Raw genomic sequence first — 5,647 nt, 5'->3', positions numbered from 1 at the left:
TTTGCTTTTCCTCCAGCAGGGGTCACTCTCCTCCTCCATGGCTCTTTCACATTCACTTTTACCTCCCCGCTCTCCAAGCCCTCCTGCTGCACACCTGCACTCAAGCAAACAACCTTTTCATCCCCTGCTCGTTTGCCAGCTCGGCCCACTCACAAACAAATCAGCCCTCTCAAAATACAATGCTAGCTGCTGCATCGGAACACTCACAGACAGAAGAGCAAGAAAAAACTCACAAGAAATGCATGGCTAACAAATCAGGCGCTCATTTGCAGCTTCACCAGGGAACACAGGTATCTCACCCCCTTCACCAAACAGGGCTTAGTGCTTGCTGGCAAATCCCTTCTTGGCAATCCCAGAGGTCAGGCGTTACCTGGAGTTGGCCACCAGCTTTGCACACATCTCAGGAGGGATTTTGGCCCACTCCTCTTGGCAGATCCTCTCCAAATCATGAAGGTTTGGCGGCTGACGTTTGGCAACTCCAACTTTCAGCTCCCTCCACAGAGATATTGTCAGCCGGATGAAGGTCTGGAGACTGGCTAGGCCACTCCAGGAGCTTAACGTGCTTCTTCTCCAGCCGCTGCTTTGTTGCCTTGGCCGCGTGTTTTGGCTCCTTGTCATGCTGGAACAGCCACCCGCCATTCATTTTCAATGCCCTGGCTGAGGGGAGAAGGTTCTCGCCCAAGATTTGCCGCTCCGTTGCCCCGTCCATGGTCCCCTTGATGCGGTGCAGTTGTCCTGTCCCCTTAGCAGAAAAACACCCCCAAAGCAGCATATTTCCACCGCCATGTTTGACAGTTGGGATGGTGTTCTTGGGGTCATAGGCAGCATTCCTCGTCCTCCTCCTCCTCCTCCAAACGCGGCGAGTTGAGTTGATGCCAAAGAGCTCCATTTTGGTGGTCTCATCTGACCAGGACACTTTCAACCAGTCCTGCTCTGCCTCATTCAGATGTTCAGTGGCAAACTTCAGACGGGCCTGGACATGTGCTCTCTTGAGCAGAGGGACCTTGCGGGCACTGCGGGATTTCAATCCTCGTCGGCGTAGTGTGTTACCCATTGTTCTCTTGGTGACTGCGGTCCCAGCTGGCCGGAGATCATTGACAAGATCCTCACTCGTAGTTCTGGGATGATGCCTCACTGTTGTCATGATCATTGACACTCCACGAGGGGAGATCTTGCTCGGTGCACCGGTCCTAGGGAGACTGACAGTTGCTTTGTGTTTCTTCCATTTGCGAATGATTGCACCGACTGTTGTCACCTTCTCACTAAGCTGCTTGGCCATAGTTTGGTAGCCCAGTCCAGCCTTGTGTAGGTCTTCGATCCTGTTGCTGACATCCCTGGACAGCTCTTTGGTCTTTGCCGTGGTGGAGGGTTTGGAATCTGATGGTTTGATTGCTCCTGTGGACAGGTGTCTTTTATACAGGTAAGAAAATGAGATTAGCATCTCTCCCTTTAAGAGGCTGCTTCTAATCTCAGCTTGTTACCTGTGTGAAAGACACCTGGGAGCCAGAAATGCTGCTGAATGATAGGGGATGGAATACTTATTTCCCTCAGGAACATGCGAATCAGCGCATCATTGGTTAGACATGCAGTGCTTTTGAATGTTTTCTTGCTAGTCTGTCTCTCAGTCAATACACCTAGCATTGGATTTTTAGACCGATCGATCATTTGTTTGTGAGCGGGCAAAGATTCAAAATCAGCAGGGGGTGAAATACTCCTTTCCTTCACTGTAGCTCCCCCAAAGTCCTCAGGCCAGCCTAGGCTTTTGTGAGCCCGCTTCCCTTTTGCGGCCCGCTCTTTTCAAAACACGCTGGCTTTCTTCTCTGTGTCCCTCAGGAGCTGGCCACGCATCCAGCCCCCTCCGGCAGCGGAGCAACGCTCAGACGCCACCCCCCAGCCAGCTAGCCCCGTCCTGCATCCCGCTTTGGCTCCACGGCCCAGCCCTTTGCCAGCGCTCTCCTCAGCCGCTTTGGCGCTCTCACGCCTGCTCTCCAGTCGCCTTGCGCCGACACATTCCGCTGCGCTCCCCAGGCCGGGGGACAGCAGCGGGGAAGGCACGCGCGCCGGCCCCCCAAGCCAGCCAGAAGCAACAGAGCCGCCGAAGGCCACGATACCTGCGCCCTGAGGCGGTTAGAGCGCTGGGCCCGCTGCTGGAGGCAGGGGCCTGAGCGTCAGGGCCCTGTGGTGTGCGCAAGGGGGAGCCGGCCACTGGGGCGGTGAAAAAGAGCGAGGGCCGGAGCGCAAGGAACTGGCGTTTGTAGGCCCCGGTGCCAGCAGGGTCCCTAGCCTTGGTTTGGGTCAGGGGCAGGGAGGCGGGAGCGCTGTGCGGCGCCCCAAGAGGTCTGGCTGGCAAGCGAGCTTGGCCCCTTGCTTTGCGGTGCGCTTTGCGGCTGCTGTGTCCAAAGCTTGCTCCCTGCGGCTGGTGTGCTGCTCAGCCCTGCGAGCCAAAGGCTTGAAGTCAGGCCAGGGGAAGGCGGGAAGGAGAAGGAGGAGTGGTTGAGGCCAGGCTGGTGTGGTGTGCTTGTGCGTGAGGAGGTGCGGTCAGGAAGAGGTTAAAGAGGGAGCAAAGCAGCGGGAGGGAGGCAGGGGTTTGAGGAGAGTGAGTGAGAGAGGAGAGACGGGGCGGTGTGTGTCAGTTGTGCCGGTGGGTGAAAAGGAAACAGCAGTAGCAGCAGGCGGCTTGTCCTGGGTAGTAGAGCCGAGGAAAGGCGGAGGCCAGGCTGCCCGTGACAAGTAGAAGAGGCTTGAAGGAGAGCCTGAGTACTGCCTACGGCCACACCACCCTGAACGCGCCCGATCTCGTCTGATCTCGGAAGCTAAGCAGGGTCGGGCCTGGTTAGTACTTGGATGGGAGACCGCCTGGGAATACCAGGTGCTGTAGGCTTTTGCTTTTCCTCCAGCAGGGGTCACTCTCCTCCACCATGGCTCTTTCACATTCACTTTTACCTCCCCGCTCTCCAAGCCCTCCTGCTGCACACCTGCACTCAAGCAAACAACCTTTTCATCCCCTGCTCGTTTGCCAGCTCGGCCCACTCACAAACAAATCAGCCCTCTCAAAATACAATGCTAGCTGCTGCATCGGAACAGTCACAGACAGAAGAGCAAGAAAAAACTCACAAGAAATGCATGGCTAACAAATCAGGCGCTCATTTGCAGCTTCACCAGGGAACACAGGTATCTCACCCCCTTCACCAAACAGGGCTTAGTGCTTGCTGGCAAATCCCTTCTTGGCAATCCCAGAGGTCAGGCGTTACCTGGAGTTGGCCACCAGCTTTGCACACATCTCAGGAGGGATTTTGGCCCACTCCTCTTGGCAGATCCTCTCCAAATCATGAAGGTTTGGCGGCTGACGTTTGGCAACTCCAACTTTCAGCTCCCTCCACAGAGATATTGTCAGCCGGATGAAGGTCTGGAGACTGGCTAGGCCACTCCAGGAGCTTAACGTGCTTCTTCTCCAGCCGCTGCTTTGTTGCCTTGGCCGTGTGTTTTGGCTCCTTGTCATGCTGGAACAGCCACCCGCCATTCATTTTCAATGCCCTGGCTGAGGGGAGAAGGTTCTCGCCCAAGATTTGCCGCTCCGTTGCCCCGTCCATGGTCCCCTTGATGCGGTGCAGTTGTCCTGTCCCCTTAGCAGAAAAACACCCCCAAAGCAGCATATTTCCACCGCCATGTTTGACAGTTGGGATGGTGTTCTTGGGGTCATAGGCAGCATTCCTCGTCCTCCTCCTCCTCCTCCAAACGCGGCGAGTTGAGTTGATGCCAAAGAGCTCCATTTTGGTGGTCTCATCTGACCAGGACACTTTCAACCAGTCCTGCTCTGCCTCATTCAGATGTTCAGTGGCAAACTTCAGACGGGCCTGGACATGTGCTCTCTTGAGCAGAGTGACCTTGCGGGCACTGCGGGATTAAAATCCTCGTCGGCGTAGTGTGTTACCCATTGTTCTCTTGGTGACTGCGGTCCCAGCTGGCCGGAGATCATTGACAAGATCCTCACTCGTAGTTCTGGGATGATGCCTCACTGTTGTCATGATCATTGACACTCCACGAGGGGAGATCTTGCTCGGTGCACCGGTCCTAGGGAGACTGACAGTTGCTTTGTGTTTCTTCCATTTGCGAATGATTGCACCGACTGTTGTCACCTTCTCACTAAGCTGCTTGGCCATAGTTTGGTAGCCCAGTCCAGCCTTGTGTAGGTCTTCGATCCTGTTGCTGACATCCCTGGACAGCTCTTTGGTCTTTGCCGTGGTGGAGGGTTTGGAATCTGATGGTTTGATTGCTCCTGTGGACAGGTGTCTTTTATACAGGTAAGAAAATGAGATTAGCATCTCTCCCTTTAAGAGGCTTCTTCTAATCTCAGCTTGTTACCTGTGTGAAAGACACCTGGGAGCCAGAAATGCTGCTGAATGATAGGGGATGGAATACTTATTTCCCTCAGGAACATGCGAATCAGTGCATCATTGGTTAGACATGCAGTGCTTTTGAATGTTTTCTTGCTAGTCTGTCTCTCAGTCAATACACCTAGCATTGGATTTTTAGACCGATCGATCATTTGTTTGTGAGCGGGCAAAGATTCAAAATCAGCAGGGGGTGAAATACTCCTTTCCTTCACTGTAGCTCCCCCAAAGTCCTCAGGCCAGCCTAGGCTTTTGTGAGCCCGCTTCCCTTTTGCGGCCCGCTCTTTTCAAAACACGCTGGCTTTCTTCTCTGTGTCCCTCAGGAGCTGGCCATGCATCCAGCCCCCTCCGGCAGCGGAGCAACGCTCAGACGCCACACCCCAGCCAGCTAGCCCCGTCCTGCATCCCGCTTTGGCTCCACGGCCCAGCCCTTTGCCAGCGCTCTCCTCAGCCGCTTTGGCGCTCTCACGCCTGCTCTCCAGTCGCCTTGCGCCGACACATTCCGCTGCGCTCCCCAGGCCGGGGGACAGCAGCGGGGAAGGCACGCGCGCCGGCCCCCCAAGCCAGCCAGAAGCAACAGAGCCGCCGAAGGCCACGATACCTGCGCCCTGAGGCGGTTAGAGCGCTGGGCCCGCTGCTGGAGGCAGGGGCCTGAGCGTCAGGGCCCTGTGGTGTGCGCAAGGGGGAGCCGGCCACTGGGGCGGTGAAAAAGAGCGAGGGCCGGAGCGCAAGGAACTGGCGTTTGTAGGCCCCGGTGCCAGCAGGGTCCCTAGCCTTGGTTTGGGTCAGGGGCAGGGAGGCGGGAGCGCTGTGCGGCGCCCCGAGAGGTCTGGCTGGCAAGCGAGCTTGGCCCCTTGCTTTGCGGTGTGCTTTGCGGCTGCTGTGTCCAAAGCTTGCTCCCTGCGGCTGGTGTGCTGCTCAGCCCTGCGAGCCAAAGGCTTGAAGTCAGGCCAGGGGAAGGCGGGAAGGAGAAGGAGGAGCGGTTGAGGCCAGGCTGGTGTGGTGTGCTTGTGCGTGAGGAGGTGCGGTCAGGAAGAGGTTAAAGAGGGAGCAAAGCAGCGGGAGGGAGGGAGGCAGGGGTTTGAGGAGAGTGAGTGAGAGAGGAGAGACGGGGCGGTGTGTGTCAGTTGTGCCGGTGGGTGAAAAGGAAAGAGCAGTAGCAGCAGGCGGCTTGTCCTGGGTAGTAGAGCCGAGGAAAGGCGGAGGCCAGGCTGCCCGTGACAAGTAGAAGAGGCTTGAAGGAGAGCCTGAGTACT

The 5,647-nt window shown here is 56.6% G+C and overlaps 1 non-coding gene across 1 annotated transcript; it reads left to right on the top strand.

Annotated features, from left to right (window-relative positions):
* The first annotated feature begins 2,762 nt into the window (after nucleotides 1-2,762).
* Nucleotides 2,763-2,881, top strand: LOC149457178 (5S ribosomal RNA). The gene has a single exon (XR_016313682.1). It is a non-coding gene; the product is annotated as a 5S ribosomal RNA (ribosomal RNA).
* The last annotated feature ends 2,766 nt before the right edge of the window (nucleotides 2,882-5,647 follow it).

Source organism: Staurois parvus, unplaced genomic scaffold (genome assembly GCF_062004578.1).
Source record: "Staurois parvus isolate SC_StPar_1 unplaced genomic scaffold, SC_StPar_1.0 ptg000333l, whole genome shotgun sequence".
NCBI classification, from domain to species: Eukaryota; Metazoa; Chordata; class Amphibia; order Anura; family Ranidae; genus Staurois; species Staurois parvus.
This window is presented reverse-complemented; position numbering and strand designations above follow the sequence as displayed.